At 37.7% G+C, this 17,123-nt stretch overlaps 1 protein-coding gene across 3 annotated transcripts in view; it reads right to left on the bottom strand.

The window, feature by feature from the left end:
- The window catches only part of LOC126109593 (uncharacterized), a 92,407-nt gene extending 75,953 nt beyond the window's left edge, over positions 1–16,454 (bottom strand). The window contains exons 1-2 of one of the 3 annotated variants that reach the window (XM_049914631.1): positions 16,335–16,381; positions 5,047–5,194 (exon numbers count right to left, since the gene is read on the bottom strand). The gene's annotated coding sequence lies outside the window, so the exon portion shown is untranslated. Of the gene's footprint in view, positions 1–5,046; positions 5,195–16,272; positions 16,315–16,334 lie in introns of those variants that run through there. The other 2 variants (XM_049914632.1, XM_049914633.1) reach the window with 2 other exon arrangements.
- Positions 16,455–17,123: the final 669 nt, after the last annotated feature.

The following is a 17,123-nucleotide window of genomic DNA, read 5'->3' as shown; positions in this document are numbered from 1 at the left end:
TTTTCTGCTTCTCCACTGGACTGTGGGTGAAATAGATCACTTTTGATGTGGCAAATACCATTCCGTTCACAAAACTGTCCAAAATCATGTGAGGTGAACTGCAGTCCTTTGCCCGACCCAAGTACTTCTGGCAAACCTCTGATGCAAAATATGGAGGACAACGCTTGAATGGAGCTGTGTGATGTGGTAGAGTTCATAGGAACTTCAAATGGGAACTTTCTAAAACAGTCTGCTACTTTGATGAGTGCTTTAGCATGTCCTGCTGGAATATCACAATAAAAACTCACGATAAGGCGAGTGAAGTGCCCTCACTTCTAAGTGCAATAATACTGTGGTCAACTAATAGCAGTTTTTGAAGATATTTGAACGCAATCCCAATGGCCCTCTTTTCTGAAAGCCTGATCTGTTAAACACTTTGACACGAACAATATCTGAGAAAAAAATACTTGAAACAGATTAATAAATAGTTAAAGAACTACAATTAACATACCGAATTAAAACATTGGCAATGCAAACAAAAACAAGTAGGTAATAAATCTTACACAGTAAGCTGTTAATTTATCTCACACAATTGAAGATACAAAAAGACGTGTTACTGAATATCGTAAGAAAGATAAATTTACCATTAAGGCTAAGGGTGTGGCAAATTTACCATTAAGGCAAAGGATAAGGCAAACTTATAATTAAGGCAATGGATATGACAAATTTACCGTTAAGGTGATGACAGCTTATTCTGACAATTGCTTTAAGTGTAGCTGTTTTTTCAGTCTCTGACAGGTTAACCCACTTTATTTGTTGCTAATATTTCTGAATTATTCTTTGAGATGAAACAGTTTCAGCCCATAACTCTTCACAAATCACCTATTCATTTCCAGCTTCATACATTGAAGTGTGTAACAAACACTCAACTACATGAAACACTATTCCATATACCGTGCATTAAACTGCTCAATAGATAAACACTGGCACTGAAGCCGAGTACCTCGACAGAGCACTGAACTGTTACTAATCGCCTGCGCAGAAGCACGTACACACAAAATCGCAAACTTCGACACAGCTAGTTTGTGAGAGCAATTTTTAAAGGCGGTGAGAGTTCCCGTAATACATACTGACTGGCAACAGTGCCAAAATGTCCCAAAAATGAATCCCAATGCTTCTTGTCACTGACAACTGACTATTAGCAGTAAACTAAAAAAATCTATAATGACCAGCCAGCAAGTGGTTGCGGTTCTACTTTTACTGCAGAACAAACAATACTAACCCTGTTGTCCAAAGTGAAAATTACGATTATAAATTACAAAAAGCAGTTTCTTCATATTATTATGCTCCCACCAAAAATGTTTGCCTTATAACCATGTTATTCAATCTGTATATTGAGCAAGCAGTAAAGGAAACAAAAGAAAAATTCGGAGTAGGTATTAAAATTCATGGAGAAGAAGTAAAAACTTTGAGGTTCGCCGAGAACATTGTAATTATGTCAGAGACAGCAAAGGACTTGGAAGAGCAGTTGAACGGAATGGACAGTGTCTTGAAAGGAGGATATAAGATGAACATCAACAAAAGCAAAACGAGGATAATGGAATGTAGTCAAATTAAGTCGGGTGATGCCGAGGGAATTAGATTAGGAAATGAGACACTTAAAGTAGTAAAGGAGTTTTGCTATTTAGGGAGTAAAATAACCAATGATGGTCGAAGTAGAGAGGATATAAAATGTAGACTGGCAATGGCAAGGAAAGCGTTTCTCAAGAAGAGAAATTTGTTAACATCGAATATAGATTTAGGTGTCAGGAAGTCGTTTCTGAAAGTATTTGTATGGAGTGTAGCCATGTATGGAAGTGAGACATGGAAGATAACTAGTTTGGACAAGAAGAGAATAGAAGCTTTCGAAATGTGGTGCTACAGAAGAATGCTGAAGATAAGGTGGGTAGATCACGTAACTAATGAGAAGGTATTGAATAGGATTGGGGAAAAGAGAAGTTTGTGGCACAACTTGACTAGAAGAAGGGATCGGTTGGTAGGACATGTTCTGAGGCATCAAGGGATCACAAATTTAGCATTGGAGGGCAGCGTGGAGGGTAAAAATCATAGAGGGAGACCAAGAGATCAATACACTAAGCAGATTCAGAAGGATGTAGGTTGCAGTAGGTACTGGGAGATGAAGAAGCTTGCACAGGATAGAGTAGCATGGAGAGCTGCATCAAACCAGTCTCAGGACTGAAGACCACAACAACAACAACATAACCATGGGGTTGCAACACCAAGACTGAAAAGCCCACTGTACATGGACTGCAATCTGGTCATCTATATGTAATGACTACCGGCTCTGCACACATCTATTTCCCAGTTGCTGCTTATTCTGCATCTGATTTAACAGTTACTTAGTTGGCTATTTCCATATTCCAGAGATCATAACTGCCATCTCTTATAATCATGAGGAGGGGTATTCCACGTAAAGTAGGACACACTAACAATATTTAAAAGTTTAAAATTTGGTACTTTTTATATATGTTTTGAAAAGGCTGGACTTCTTACTGTATGGCAACAACAGTTTGTGGCCCATTATTGCTTTTCCTCCATAATTTGTAGTCATTTTTATAATGCCATATGTTTTTCACATGATGTGAGTGTGAGTTATTGGAAATTTTGGATCTTCATTTCAACTAATTGGCAGGTAAGAATCAGCATATCATGATTTATATTACTGTTACATACCCTAATGTATTACATAAAGAGTATAAAACTGAAGTAGGTAAATTATAGGTTGGCGTAAATAACATAATACAACAGCATGAACTTTCATGTAACGTGAGTCACTTTCAAGTAACTAAGTTTTTATACCAAGAGAGATATTAGTAATTTACTTCTTAGTGTGAATGTGTAACTAATATCACTACTAAAAATTTTCCAATTTAAACCAATATTGTAAAAACAGCAAATTAAATGTGTAACACAAGTCACATTATCTGAGTCACAGTTGTATTATTTTAAGATTAGAAGAAAGGATGCCCTTAGCAGCAGCAGAAAGACAGAGTCGGAGGAGGGAAAAATTAAAGATCGAAGGAAAATATGAAGAATTTAAGACAAAGCACCTGGAAGAAGCTTGAAAAGGCCAGCAGAAGCAGAAACAAAAGTTTCTACAGTTGAGTAAGGACTATTACTAGAAGAAAAAAAGAGCTAAAAAGGGAGAGGGTCACAAAACATAGGCTACATAAGATGCAAGATCAGCAACCTAGTAAAACAAGTTTGTCACCGTATAAGTCACTTAGTACTCTGGATAAAGCCATGGCTCGAGTGTGGCAATTGCTTACATTAGCCTGAAAATGTGACGGTAGTTTCAATCTGGTCAGATGGACCTGCCTCACAATTTAAAAACAAATATATTACTGCTGCTGTACCTCAAATTCAAACATTTCATAATGTGGAAATCTATTGGAACTTATTTGCTATATCCCATGGTAAAAAAGCTGTAAATGGAATTGGTGCAGTTGCAGAACAGCTGAGGAATGCAGTAAAAAAATCAAACCATTCATAGTAGGTGATGCATCAACTTTCGCTCTGGTAGCTGCAAGTACCTCAACTATGCAGGTTTTTCATGGGTCTATTAATGAAATTCAGGGAATCAATGTGAAACTTAATCTGGCTCAAACATTTTCTTCAGCACCATCAGTACCAAACACAAAAAGCATTCACTGCTTTCACCGCAAGAAAGGAGAACTACAAACATATCGGCTGTCTCCAAAGAATTTCGCTGCTGCAGATCATCATACTGAAGAAACTATATAAAGTGTGAATATTTGAGACAGGTACAAAGTAGGATATGACAGTAAATTCAATGCTGGAGAAGTACATGCAGTTTTTAGAAATTCTTACCTAATCAGTGCAATGGAGCGCGCTGGTCACTATTGGAAATGGCTTGTAAAATGAGATGAAATTACTAAGAAAATTAATCCACTTGATGTTGTCAATGCAAGAGGATATTTCCAGTTCTCTGACTTAACTGCATTTACAGTTAATTTTCCCAGATGTGATGCTCTTATAATTTTTCATAGTGTTTGTAAAGTGAAATGTTAATGTGAAGTTTACCTTACTTGGCACATAAGGTCATATTTTCATTTCTCCACATGCAGGAAAACAGTTTTTCCAACAAAAAGTATCAAGTAGCACGAGTCACGTAACATTGAGTCATGCGCCTTTTTCAATATATTACAATATTTCACATGGTACAAATATTTTTAAAAATCTGTAACTCTGGCATCTGAATGCCAACCTAATATGCATTTTCTGTAATAAAAACCAGATCCATACTCCCAATAGTTTGAGGACAATTTTGACCTAAAATGCACATTAGGAATAGGACTTCCCAAATTTGTAACATAAGTCACAACATAAATTACATTCTTGTTCTTTAATTTTAATGCTCTTCCCTACTTAAATAACACTTCAAAATCTTTGTCTGAATAACACAATTTATGATGATTTACAAAAGAAAATATGGGTTTACACATTGATAAGAAGTCAACAAAATAAAATATTGATTTCAAAATGTAACGCGAGTCACCATGGAATGTCCCACGATCATGTCAGTTACTTTAAAAATGTAACACATATTCTACATGTTGACTACTTACACGGTTATCTTTTAAGTTACCATCAATTTTTTAGCATATGCTGGCCTATATTTATCTCGATTCTACGAAACTGAAAGTATTATGTTGTTCTTCAAGTCAGAGTACAAATGAAGTTATCATTCGACCATTCACCAAAGCGATTGACCACCACCTGGAAGCATCTGTGATCTAGCTGCCAGCATCACTGGCTACTCGCACAACTAGTCTCGAAGCTACATTTAGTGAGAGGACAGATCCTACAACCTGTGGCTGTTCACCTGCACATTAATCCCCAACTGTCACTGTGTCCATGCAGACAATGCCTACTGTAATGTAATAGACTAAAGAGCTCTACAGAAGTATACGATACACTTATTTACCTAACAACTCAATACATTATGATTTTTGTTATCTACATTTACATCTATACTCTACAAACCATGGTGAACTGCACGGCAGAGGAGGCATCCCACTGTACCAGTTATTCGAATTTCTTCCTGTTCCACCCACTTATGGAACACAAGAAGAATGACTGACTGAATGCCTCTGTCCATGCTGTAATTATTGTAGTCTTGTCCTCTGGATCCCTGTGTGACCAATAGATAGGGTGGTGTTGTAAAATCCTAGAGTCATAAATTAAAGCCAGTGCTTGAAACTGTGTTAGTAGACTTTCTCAGGATTGCTTACATGTGTCTACAACAGGCTGCCAGTTCGATTTATTCATCTCTGTGACACTCTCCCAAGGATCAAACAGACCTTTGATCATTCGTGCCACCTTTCTCTGTATATGTTCAATATCCCATGTTAGTCCAATTTGCTATGAGTCCCACACACACGAACAATATTCTAGAATGGGTCGTATGAGTTATTTGTATGCACCCTCCTTTGTACAATGATTGCACTTCCCCAACATTCTACCGATAAACCAATCTAGACCACCTGCTTTATCCATAGATGAACCTATGTGATCAGTCCATCTCATATCCCGACAAAGTGTTACACCCAGGTTTTTTTGAGAGCTGGCCAATTCCAACTGTGACTCATTGATATTGTAATAAAAAGGTTTTTTTTTCATTTTGTGAAGTGCACAGTTTTACATTTCTGAACATTTAAAGCAAGCTGCCAATCTTTGCACCACATTGAAATCTTAGCAGCTTCATTCAGACAGTACATCATCATAGATAATTGCATAATCTGCAATGTTGTCTGCAAGGTCATTAATATACAACATGAGGAGCAAGGGTTCCAACACACTTCCCTGGGGCACACCAGTAGCTAGTTCTATGTCTGACGATCACTCTCCATCCAACATAACAGGCTGCATCCTCCCTGCCAAAAAGTCCTCAATCCAGTCACAAATTTCACAGGATACCCCATATGATCGTACTTTTCACAATAAATGTAGGTGTGGTACTGAGCCAAATGCTTTTCAGAAATCAAGAAATACTGCCTCGATCCAATGCTTTCAGTACGCCATGTGAGAAAAGTGAGGTTAGGTTTCATATGATTGATATTTTCAGAATCCCTGCTGGTTGGGATGGAGGATATCATTCTGTTCAAGATATCTCATTATGAGTCAATCCAAATGAAGTGGTTGCTTGACCATTTTAAATACTTCAATTTTTTATATGTGTGTACCCTATAATGGAGAAGTTTAAAACTGTTTTTAAAAAAATTTTACCTTTCACCTTTACTGAATGGCGGCCATTTTCATTCATAAGTGTGCAACGATGTTTCAGTTTAGAGACATTAGCAAAAATATGAATATCTCTGCAGTGGGTGAAGTTACAACATTGCAATTGACATGATTGTTTTTAGAAAAGTGTTCTCTACAACATTGTCTATTACACTAAACAAAAAGGTAAGCTTTTTCAAAGCTGGCCGAAATATTCTACATACAAAGTTTAGGGGGTGGGGGGGAGCAATATCTCAACTGTGTCTTGTTCAATTCCTTTTTTCCTGTAACAGCTGGATGAACATGCTTTAAGCTTTCCAAGCTATATTGTTTAATTTCTGGATCTTGCATTTTGATAAGTAAGAATATGTTTCAAAAATTATTTTAGCACTCTGAGGAGATTGGAAAGTGAAATATTTGCTGATTAAGTCCCAAAATTAATTTTTTTTTTATTCCAGTATATAAATCAGTTACAAACTTTAATTTAATACATGCCATAAAACAATATAATACCCAAAACAGTAAATTTAAAACAAAAATACTAAGGTTCAGTTCCATTTTTGGTTAAACAGTTCTACAATTTTGTCAAAGGTAGATTGTGGATAACTGTTCTGTCTTCCTGATGATGATGGTGAGGCATCACAAGGTGATTTACCGTGGCTTGTTCCAAAAAAATTCCATTCAGCAGCGATGCCAAAATCCTTTTCATGCAGACATAAACTGATGAAATTTTTGAAATTCTTATACTGAGCAGCTGAACCATCACTAAAGTAATAAATGTTCTTAATGTTTGCAATCTTTGTCTTTAAATGTGCTATTAACTTTATATGAAAGGCATGAACAGCAGTGGTAGCATGACGGAGACAGTTGCTGATCATACAAATGCATTCTTTGCCACTAAAACAGGCAATAAATGGATGTAATGTGGCCTGACTATCATCCCAATGAAATCCTTGCAGAGCATCTTGAACAACACATGAATAATTCTCAGCAAAATCCATCAATATAATTAATTCATTTTCTGCAAGATTTCATTTTAGCTGCTTAAGGCATACACCCAATCCCAAAGAAAGCAGACATTGACAGATGTGAAAATTACCAAACTATCAGTTTAGTAAGTCACGGCTCCAAAATACTAACGCGAATTCTTTACAGACGAATGGAAAAACTGGTAGAAGCCGACCTCAGGGAAGATCAATTTGGATTCCGTAGAAATATGGGAACACGTGAGGAAATACTGACCCTACGACTTATTTTAGAAGCTAGATTAAGAAAAGGCAAACCTACATTTCTAGCATTTGTAGATTTAGAGAAAGCTTTTGACAATGTTGACTGGAATACTCTCTTTCAAATTATGAAGGTGGCAGGTGTAAAATACAGTGAGTGAAAGGCTATTTACAATTTGTACAGAAACCACATGGCAGTTATAAGAGTCGAGGAACATGAAAGGGAAGCAGTGGTTGGGAAGGGAGTGAGACAGGGTTGTAGCCTCTCCCCGACGTTGTTCAATCTGTATATTGAGCAAGCAGTAAAAGAAACAAAAGAAAAATTCGGAGTAGGTATTAAAATCCATGGAAAAGAAATAAAAACTTTAAGGTTCCCCAATGACATTGTAATTCTGCCAGAGACAGCAAAGGACTTGGAAGAGCAGTTGAACGGAATGGACAGTGTCTTGAAAGGAGGATATAAGATGAACATCAACAAAAGCAAAACGAGGATAATGGAATGTAGTCGAATTAAGTCGGGTGATGCTGAGGGAATTCGATTGGGAAATGAGACACTTAAAGTAGTAAAGGAGTTTTGCTATTTGGGGAGCAAAATAACTGATGATGGTCAAAGTAGAGAGGATAAAAAATGTAGACTGGCCATGGCAAGGAAAGTGTTTCTGAACAAGAAAAATTTGTTAACATCAAGTATAGATTTAAGTGTCAGGAAGTCTTTTCTGTAGGTATTTGTATGGAGTGTAGCCATGTATGGAAGTGAAACATGGACGATAAATAGTTTGGACAAGAAGAGAATAAGAAGCTTTCGAAATGTGGTGCTACAGAAGAATTCTGAAGATTGGATGGGTATATCACATAACTAACGAGGAGGTATTGAATAGAATTGGGGAGAAGAGGAGTTTGTGGCACAACTTGACTAGAAGAAGGGATCGGTTGGTAGGACATGTTCTGAGGCATCAAGGGATCACCAATTTGGTATTGGAGGGCAGAGTGGAGGGTAAAAATCGTAGAGGGAGACAAAGAGATGAATACACTAAGCAGATTCAGAAGATGTACTGCAATAGGTACTGGGAGATGAAGAAACTTGCACAGGATAGAGTAGCATGAAGAGCTGCATCAAACCAGTCTCAGGACTGAAGACCACAATAACAACAACAACAACAACAAGGTATACACTTTAATGTTTTGACACAAAGTGATGGCTTCTTAACCCAGTAATTTCGAAATTAGTGCCTCCATGAAATCTTCAACAGTTCTCTGACATGTTTCTAATGTAGCTCTGTCAGTATGGACCCCATGCTTGTACTCCATTGTTTCTTCAGGATCATAGTCTTTAAAAGCATCTTTAAGAAAAGCTTCTAGTTGCCTTTTTCTTGGACATTCCTAACAACGCTGCATACAATCTTTTGATTCCACACTGCATACAGTTTTTTCATCAAACCCTTGTAGTCAACTTGGATGGACATTGTTCAAGTCAACATTAATTTGGCATTTTAATGAATTGCACATGCACATATGGAAAGTGATGCAGAAGCTCCAACTGTAGTACACCATTTCGGCCTGAGTTCACAAAATTTTGAGAAGCTTACTTGATTTCCATATTGTTTACAATAAGCAACGAACATTTCTTTCAGGTTACAAAGGAGCAGGCATTTCTGCTTGTGAATCTTTTCCCCATTTATTCTGACTGCAAGACCATCCTTTTTGTCGGGACATAAATGAGAAAAAAAGTGAGGACATTTTGTTTTACTTCAACACTGAGCTTTTTCTCTTTTTCTGATGGCAGGTGTTACCAAACTCCCATCTTTCTCGCCTTCTTCACCAGATTAGTTGAAACAGCAAATTCTTTCGATCTTTTTTCAATAGTCCAGCTATTTGGGGCTAGGGTCAAAATTTGGACTTTACTGCATTTGCTTGAAATCTGAAACTTAATCTTAAGTTCTTCAATTAAGATGTCCATATCTTCACATTTTTGGCGCTCTCCTGTTTGTATGTGCACAATATCTACTTAGCTCACGCCAGCAGCTGTGGCAATTACCTTAGTAATGCTGCCTGGGGCTTTCAGAACGTTGCGCTTTATGTACCCCGCTGAATCCCTTTTGCTGATCCGTTGAAGCTTAAATGGTGACTCTCCAAGTGGTGGTGATGAAGTGTTAGCAGTAAAGCAAGCATCAACAACTATCATGTCTTCAGCGAATGGTGATTCTTGCTTAACCTGGTGGGAAGATTCTTTCTGGGCCATTTCATGTCCACATTTGGTACAAATTTTCTGACCAAGTTTAAAAACTTATTGAAGTTACTGTTAGTAACTTCAATCTTTCAGAGACTGCAATGGTTATTGGTGTTAAAGCCTTCTTTATTACATGTTTTTCTTTACTAGACAGTTACAGCAAGTCTTCTACAGGAACAGAAATTTTGTCATCAACAGGCATTATGGTATGGGCAAATTTGGGCATCTTCAGTAAAATCAAGCCCAAACCTACATTGTACAAGCTCATAGTCCACTGGTGAAACTTCCTTAACTGAGCTTAGTTGACTTCCCTAATAGAATGATAATGACTCATGACAATCAGCTCCATCTGATCCACCAAAGTAGCAAGGTGCAAGCATCTCTTTGTTCATTTTATACAATAGTTTATTAACCTACAACAAGCAATTTTGAAAGCTCATGGATATCCTGGTTTGAAGCATAGTAGATTCAGACTTATTTATATATAAAATATACAAATTAGCATATAAAAGTATATTGTTTTGGTGCATACCTTCAGCTACAACAATGATTATGTATTATCCAAACACTCAGTACTCAACACTAAGATTGTACAATGTCAACATCGAAGATTACACTGCACAGAAGACAGACTGTGAAAATTGCCAATAAAAAAGGCAACAATTGAAAGTGGTGATTCAGTAATGTATCAATACTGCACAAATAGAGCCTTAAAAAGACCATCGCTTCTTTATAATGATGATTGAAACTATCTGATGGTGCATATATGCATCACCATGCATTGTAAGATTAAAATGTTCTATAGCAAGATGGCATTCCATTATGATCTTCTGGATTTTATACTCTATACTGGAAAAAAATGTAAAAACACTTATTAGCATGGTCACATTACCTAAACCACAGGCAAATCTTACTATTAAAAGATACTGCAATTACACATTTTTTTGATATACTAATTCAAATTGTATTGATTTTTTGTCTTTATCAATAATCCTTTTCTCCACTTTTGATAGGTATTCTTACTCATCAATATGCAAGATCCAGAAACAATTGAGATATTGCCGCCCCCCCCCCCCCCCTCCCAAATACCCTAAAATTTGAATGTAGAAATTTTTGGCCAACTTTGCAAATGCACATCTTTTCATCTAGCCATCCAATGTTAATTAAATTTGATCCACATATAGACATCATAGGTATGAATAACCCTCTGAAGTTCTGGTGTGATTGGTTCATACAAAAAGTAGCAGTGGTCAGTCAAACCTTGGCTCTCAGAACAGCACAATGAATTTTTTAGCCACTTTAGAGGCTTGTATCTATATTTAGGTGTGGCTAGATCCCTAACTTTTGCCATTGTGTGATTCAGCATAAAAAGTTGTCTATGTATATTAAAGCAAATGACTAAATGTCTGCTAGAACTTTTAAAAAAAGCCTAGCAAACTTGGCACATTTGCACCTTCATATGCGATGCATAGATGAGTAGCCTCTCTTTAAAAGCCCCTACAAATTCTGGAGATTGTTGTTGTTGTGGTGGTGGTCTTCAGTCCTGAGACTGGTTTGATGCAGCTCTCCATGCTACTCTATCCTGTGCAAGCTTCTTCATCTCCCAGTACTTACTGCAGCCTACATCCTTCTGAATCCGCTTAGTGTATTCATCTCTTGGTCTCCCTCTACACTTCCCTCCATCACGAAATTGGTGATCCCTTGATGCCGCAAAATGTGTCCTACTAACCGATCCCTTCTTCTAGTCAAGTTCTGCCACAAACTCCTCTTTTCCCCAATTGTATTCAATACCTCCTCATTAGTTATGTGATCTACCCATCTAATCTTTAGCATTCTTCTGTAGCACCACATTTCAAAAGCTTCTATTCTCTACTTGTTCAAACTATTTATTGTCCATGTTTCACTTCCATACATGGCTACACTCCATACAAATACTTTCAGAAACAACTTCCTGACACTTAAATCTATACTCAATGTTAACAAATTTCACTTCTTCAGAAACATTTTCCTTGCCATTGCCAGTATACATTTTTTATCCTCTCTACTTCGACCATCATCAGTTACTTTGCTCCCCCAATAGCAAAACTCCTTTACTACTTTAAGTGTCTCATTTCCCAATTTAATTCCCTCAGCATCACCCGACTTAATTCGACTACATTCCATTATCCTCATTTTGCTTTTGTTGATGTTCATCTTATATCCTCCTTTCAAGACACTGTCCATTCCGTTCAACTGTTCTTCCAAGTCCTTTGCTGTCTCTGACAGAACTGCAATGTCATCAGCGAACTTCAAAGTTTTTATTTCTTTTCCATGGATTTTAATACCTACTCCGAATTTTTCTTTTGTTTCCTTTATTACATGCTCAATATACAGATTGAATAACATTGGGGATAGGCTACAACCCTGTCTCACTCCCTTCCCAACCACTGCTTCCCTGCATGCCTGTTTAGCCATTTTGCACTTCCTGTTGATCTCATTTTTGAGACGTTTGTATTCCTTTTTGCCTGCTTCATTTACTGCATTTTTATATTTTGTCCTTTCACCAATTATATTCAATATTTCTTCTGTCACCCAAGTATTTCTACTAGCCCTCGTTTTTTTATCTACTTGATCCTATGTTGCCTTCACTACTTCATCCTTCAAAGCTACCCATTCTTCTTCTACTGTATTTCTTTCCCTCATTCTTGTCAATTGTTCCCCAATGCTTTCCCTGAAACTCTGTACAACCTCTGGTTTAATCAGTTTATCCAGGTCCCATCCATCATACCAAATTTTATTAGATTTGGAGAGGGTCAAGTGGGGACACTTTTTAATATCGATCCCTATGACATGGAATGACCCAGTTGCTATGAGTTAAAAATGCTGTGAGGTGTTGCTAGTCAAAATTGTTTGTAAATGAAAAAAAAAGAAGAAACTTTGCTATAAAAAATATTTGAGAAAAATAAATTCCATATTGACGTAAAAATATAAAAAAGTGAGACAGATTTCTCGAGTAAGCAGTCTAAGGCTCTGCAGTCATGGACTGTGCGGCTGGTCCCAGCGGAGGTTCGAGTCATCCCTCGGGCATGGGTGTGTGTGTTTGTCCTTAGGGTAATTCAGGTTATGTAGTGTGTAAGCTTAGGGACTGATGACCTTAGCAGTTAAGTCCCATAAGATTTCACACATTTCTTCACCAGTAAACAAGAACGATGTACGACTACAATCAGCCATCATCTTCACACTTGATTCTTTGAAGTTTCCTCCTCAAACTTTTACTATTTGCATTAAAATCTCTTATTTATTGGGAAGACTGCTATGTACAAGTAAATTTTTGTCTTCACTGAAAGCAGGAGCATTTACATTTTCTAAATATTAGTTCAGGAGATGTGAGTTACTAGTGTGTGGTGTGCAGTGGAAAGTCACGTGTCTTTCAGATGCCTTTTTGAAGGTTTCCGATTTCTTAACAGGGTGATGACTTTGGTTCATCGAAGTTGAAATTACAAGGTTTCCATTAAGTTATATTTGCTGCAGGCGAGAGTGAGTTTTCCTTTACTAGTTTATGCAACTGCAGTTGGATGTGCTTTGATTTATTACCTCACTTATTAGCGATTATTCCCGTTTAAGCTATATTTTGTAAACCCCGCCTCCTTCTTGAAAGGCTGCCATCCTATGTCAGTGTTCTGAGCTTCCACAAAAGTAGAACTGACATAACGGTCATAGGGATTGTGATTCCTTTTGTTGTGGTCACAGTCACACTTGGATCCCTTTATGCAATAGGATTAGTCTCTTCACTATAAAAAATAAAATCCTTAACACAAAGCACACGGTAGAGGCTACTGCACAATTTTACACTGCAGCCGGCAGCAGTAGTTCAGACCCAATCTTACACAACCTTAATTCGCAACACTCCCATCTAAAACTGCCAGGACATAGTGTCCGCATAATAGCAACAACATGTTTCAAACCAAATGTCCTTCACACTATATTTACTTTTATTATTTGACGTCATGACCAGTTGCTTCCAAAGCAGAATCTCAGGAGTGATATGTAACATTCCTTTCCATCAACTAACAGTTCAACTCCATCACGAATGTCTCTGAATTCCATGAGGCTTTCAGGATTCCTTGAAAACTTTCTGACTTTTCCTGTACATTCAATTTCCCTGAGAATTCCGCATTTTCCAGAAAAGTCTGGTTCAAATAGCTGAGCACTACGGGACTTAACTTCTGAGGTCATCAGTCCCCTAGAACTTAGAACTACTTAAACCTAACTAACCTCAGGACATCACACACATCCATGCCCAAGGCAGGATTCGAACCTGCGACCATAGTGGTTGCGAGGTTCCAGACGACAGAAAAGTCTGTTTGAACCTGTAAAGACCTTAATATTTTCTGCTGCTAATGACAGAACTCATTCACAGTTTAACTGTTATATTTAATATAATATGCACATGGAATTTGTGTGTAGACTTTGCATCCCTGCCTGTGCTTTAATGTTGGGTTAATTAATTAGATTTCCTAAAATGCTAAGTGGAAAGTTGTGAAATACTACCAACTCCCAAGATAATTAAAAACATACTGTATAGGCTATTCCTTCTACAAACTGTTTTATTATTTTGAGTAGGTATTGAAAGTTCCATCGGTTTCACAGTAAGTAGCTATCAGTATTCATGGTCAGGCTAGATAACTGGTGATGTTTTATTGGAGACAGAACATTGTTGCTGTAGATTAGGTTAGCAGTCTTCTCTGAGAAAGCTATTGTGGACAAATGAGTATTGGGCTGCTAATGGAGGATATCCAGCAGGTATTTGGTGTAAAAGGGGAAGTTGAAATATTTTTCAAAGTAATAGCTATCCTCCTGATCTATTGGAAGCAGGAATAGCTTCAGATTGTGTTAACAAGGTAGCATAGTTGTATTTACTGTAATTCCACTTCTAACTTAAATATTTCTTTTGGCACTGTTCCTAAAGGAGACTTAGCTATTGTGAACTTTGCTGAGCTAATGGTTTGTTAAGTAGATTATGTTATTTGAGTTTGATGGCAATGAATATCATTGTTCAGTTGGAAGGAATGCAGAATCCTTGGCCAAAGTGCAATTGGCATATCAATAACTCTTATGCTGATATTAGCAACTCCGTCACATTGGTCACAACTGATCAGGTGATAGTATGTGGTAGCCAAGAAACAGGGTGGAGTAAGGATTTCTTTTGGCAAAAGATAGAGATTGATTATATTTGTTCTCCATACTGATTGCCATTTGACGAAACCAATGATTGTGAAGGGAAGGAAGCTAGTTTTGCTAACATACTGGCCTGTAGCATGGCCTTAGGATAGGTTAAGATGGAATGTAATAATCCTGCCAGCAAGTCTGTGAAGCCAATGGATATCCAAAGGAAAAATGACATCCCAGAACAAAATACCATCTAACTTTACCAATGAACTGTAAGATATTACTAACGAGAATGTCACTGTCTACCTACATATGGTCCATGGTTTGTTGTGTGTTACTACCCATAATTCATCGTCCGAACTGTTACTAACAGCAACAGGCAACACGAAAGTCGCGAACACCGTAAGTGCACTTTCATCACCGACCGACTATATGAATTACTATACAGAGGCCACTTTGTATTAAAATTAAACTTCCCATCTGTCTTCTCACATATAATCCCTATATATTCTTATGGTAATAGTTACAGTAAATGACTATTCTACTGTCTTGCATGTGACATTCTTGTATGCAGATACTGACAAGGCACAGGCAAGACAAAGATGTTATATCCTTGTACTATATGTAATTACTTTACAGCTTCCAACAAAATAGTTCAAATGGCTCTGAGCAGTATGGGACTTAACATTTGAGGTCATCAGTCCCCTAGAACTTCAAACTACTTAAACCTAACTAACCTAAGGACATCACACACATCCATGCTCGAGGCAGGATTCGAACTTGCGACCGTAGCAGTCGCGCGGTACCAGACTGAAGCGCCTAGAACCGCTCGGCCACACCGGCCGGCCAACTTCCAACAGTTCAAATGTTGGAACGAGTCTCTCGCACTAATGAACGACAACGTGAATTGTTTTCACTCGAACATGGTAGGACTTATACACAACAAACAAGTATAAAAGAAAAGACAACGTAAAATATCCTCGCATGAAATCTAATTGAACTACATACGATAAAACTGAGCAAATATTTCGAAAAATGTGTTAAAATTGCGTTTATAACAGCAGAAAATTCATGGTTTCCGCTCTGACACGACATATGAACTATAAATAATAAATTTACCACTGCCGGTGTGTACATAATTACGTGAGATAGCCGTGGAAAGCATTAAACAGGCCAAGCAGGAATAAAGTTTCTGACACATTAATGAGCATCCATACTTAGGTAACAAGGAATCGTTTTGTTTTCACATGCAAATTGCAAATTATAACATTACTAACAACGAGAAACGTCTTAAAAATTTTTTGCACATAATCCACTAAGGACATTATCTGGACATAGTTGATGTGCTAGAAATTTATACAGTAAGCAATATGGAACTAAAAAGGTTACCCGGTGGACAAAGTGAATGCATTTCGTGCGCGTATTTTAATACACTAACAACGTAGGCCTACCTGTTACCCTGTCGCTCGATGGGCGCGTCCAAGTATTGACATTTCACAGGGAAGCAAGCGATATATCGATGTTGCGTAAAATCGAGATTTCGCCCGTAAACGTAGAGTTTACCATCGATGTTTCGAAGGTCGGTGCATCAACAGCAAAAGTCCAAAAACATCGATATCCTTCAACAATGCATATGTAGCGACAACGTTCACTTTGCGTTAGTGTCGCGTGTATTGCGAGCGAGCATTGTTTTGTTTACGTCGAGGCTGTCAGTTGGCTTCCGAAATATTCAATCGACATTGAATATTTCGCAGCCGTCACGAAGCGTACATATTGTTTTGATATCTGTTGTTATTTGCTGTCAGTTATTATTCTGTTAGTTTCACCTAGTAAAAGTAACGTCTGTCTCGGAGGTACTTTCATCTACGTGTGTATTTATCCGATCTGTATACGCTAATTCCTCTGCGCCGCCTCATTCCTCCGGCGGACGCAAATAAAGTTTTGTTCTGGAAGCCCGAAGTGACAATTTCTTGCGCCCCCAAGCTATTAACATACCGATCGACACTGATAAGTCAGTAAAGGCAAAGGTGCGGCCCCTACGTGATTAAAGCGTGAAAAACAATGAGAGGCGCAACTACATTGATGATGATGGAGTCCCATACTCATTGACAGAGCGTAGCAGAAAGAGAACCGCACCGCCGTACTAGGCAAAGTCTAGTGGAGGTTGTTTGCTATTGCCTTCCTCCGACCGTAATGGGGATGAATGATGATCTTGAAGACGACACAACAATACCCAGTCA

Source organism: Schistocerca cancellata, chromosome 12 (genome assembly GCF_023864275.1).
Source record: "Schistocerca cancellata isolate TAMUIC-IGC-003103 chromosome 12, iqSchCanc2.1, whole genome shotgun sequence".
Taxonomy (NCBI): Eukaryota; Metazoa; Arthropoda; class Insecta; order Orthoptera; family Acrididae; genus Schistocerca; species Schistocerca cancellata.
The sequence above is the reverse complement of the archived record's forward strand: the minus strand, read 5'-3'. Positions and strand labels throughout refer to the sequence as shown.